Source organism: Tupaia chinensis, unplaced genomic scaffold (assembly GCF_000334495.1).
Source record: "Tupaia chinensis unplaced genomic scaffold, TupChi_1.0 Scaffold000252_1, whole genome shotgun sequence".
In the NCBI taxonomy this organism is placed as follows: Eukaryota; Metazoa; Chordata; class Mammalia; order Scandentia; family Tupaiidae; genus Tupaia; species Tupaia belangeri.
In genome coordinates this window covers 3,554,506-3,556,830 of record NW_006159732.1, presented here as the reverse complement: position 1 = coordinate 3,556,830, position 2,325 = coordinate 3,554,506, and the positions used below count along the sequence as shown (strand labels likewise).

The window sequence follows — 2,325 nt, the reverse complement described above, 5'->3', positions numbered from 1 at the left end:
AAAGAACTCTACCTCTCAGTTGTGTGCTTGGTAGAGGGCCTTGTCTTCCAATCAGATAAGCGTATATGTAGGCAGCTTTAGATGTTGTTTCCTTTCCCAGTGTCTCAGGACCAGGTGCCCCTGGAGCTGAACTGCAGAATTTCACCTGAGGGAGGGAGTAGGAGTTATAGCACTGCATGGTTCAGTAAACTATAAAATTTCAAAATATTCCTGGGTGGGTAGAAAGCAGCCAGAAATCTGAGGTAGTCTTTCTGCTTCAAATTGTCTAACTGCTGCTGCTCTCTGTTTTGTGGATCAGGCTCAAGGGATTAATGGCAAAAAGGGATGTGAGAGGGGTCAGTCTGGGATGTACCTGGGGCAGCTGGAAGGTAGTGGGAGGTCTGAGGTGGTCTTCCTGCTGCAGTTTGTCTCATTGACTACTGCTGCTCCCTGCTTTGTGGCACAGGCTGGGTAATTAATGGCAGTCAGTTTTTGTGTATTTTCAAGGCCTCTTTCTGTGGTTGGTTTAAAATTTAATTGTGAGAAGATGCTGGGTACAGCTTCTATATTTTTAAATTTGTAGAGGCTTGTTTTATAGCCTATTATGGGGTCAATCTTTGAAAATGCTTCATGCGGAAATGAGAAAAAAAGTGTATTTTGTAGTTAATTGGTAAAATGCTCTATATATGCCTGTCAGGTCCATTTGGTTTATGGTATTAATTAGGTCCTGTGTCTATGTTTTGTCTAGATAACTTTTCCAGTAGTGACAGTAGGGTGTTGAAGTCCTCAATAATTAGTGTGGTGTATATCTCCCTTTAGATACAGCAGTCTTTCTTTTACATATTTGGCTGACCTAGAATTGGGTGCACACACTGTATATCACCATGAAATATGTATTGAATGTCTGTACTCTATGGCAGGAGTTCAAAGATCCAAAGATATTATCGTAGAGAGGATAAGTATAGATACCAGAGACTTAAGGGAGGGGAGTGGGTGGAGAAGAGGTTGAAGGAGGGGCAAAGGGAACAAGCATTTACAGGCAAAAGAAGGTAAAGTTCTCTGTTGGAAAGCAAAACATGTTCTGAAATTTTTGTTTTATAAAAAAAAACAAATAAAACAACAACAACCACAAAAGTATATTAACCTCTTTTTTGGTTTTAGAACATTCTGTAACAGAAAATAGTTACCTTCTCTTGGGTATACGATTGATAAGTCTTTAACTTTTTTGGAATAGAACCATGACCCCCCGATCTTTTTGGCATCAGGAATCAGTTTCATGGAAGACTATATTTCCATGAACAGGGAGGGGTGGTTTATGAGAATTTGCAACATAGATCCCTTGCATATTCAGTTCATAAAAGAATCTGTACTCCTATGAGAATTAATTGCCTCTGCTGATCTGACAGGTGGTAGAGTTCAGGTTAGGTGGTAACTTGAGCTGTTGGAGAGTGGCTGTAAGTACAGATGAAGATATGATCACTCACTCACCCACCACTCGCTTCTGGAATAGGGGAGCCCTGGAATAGAAGCAATCTAATAATGTCATTAAATCTAGGTGTCCATTTTAACAAAATTACCTACTTTTTAAAAAGTAAGATTCAAACTATTTCAAAGTGCAAATCAAATGTTACTGTTGTTGGTACAAATAGGAGTTAGATGTAAACTAAACTTTCTTTTTTGAGAAAGTGGGTGGGGGGACACACACTAGAGTTTAATCTTTCAACTCGATTGACTTAGAGGCATTCCCCCCAATATTTTTGGGGGGCAGTGAGGAAGCCGAGGCCTGCTCTGGGGTTGCACTTCTAGTTCATAGCTTGGTCATATCCCTGCTACAGGTTCTGCTGCAGGCCGTCGGCAGCCTTCTTGTGGAGGGACCATTCACCGATGCTAGGGGGGTGACTGGATGAGGGAGAGAGGTTTTTAACGTCACCCATCAGTTTGAGAAATTTCAGTGTCTGTTCCTCACTTTCAATACCAGAAGTATCCCATTGGCCAAACTGGTTTCCCATCTACTTTCTAGTTTCAGAAGCTTCCGTTTTTCCTGACTCACAATCGATCTCTTCTTGCAAGGCCTCCTGCCTCACCTGGTCTATGTGTACTTCATCCATGTTGCCTTTTTTTTTTTTATTATTAATTCACTTTACACCATCACAACACACAAATGAATTTTCTATCCAAAATACACTGTGCATTGGCTCAATCAAGCACATCCACATACATGTTCTCAGCAAATAATTTTCCAATTCTTACGTCCTGCATACCTTGCCCTTTGTCTTGCCATCCCTGATTCCCCATCCCCCACCCTCTGCTATGTCCCATCTTCCTCCCCCATTGTCCCTGGCATCC

General features: G+C 41.4%; 1 pseudogene; it reads right to left on the bottom strand.

The window, feature by feature from the left end:
* Positions 1–1,690: 1,690 nt before the first annotated feature.
* LOC102496387 (lysine-rich nucleolar protein 1-like) overlaps positions 1,691–2,325 on the bottom strand; it is a 2,914-nt pseudogene continuing 2,279 nt past the window's right edge.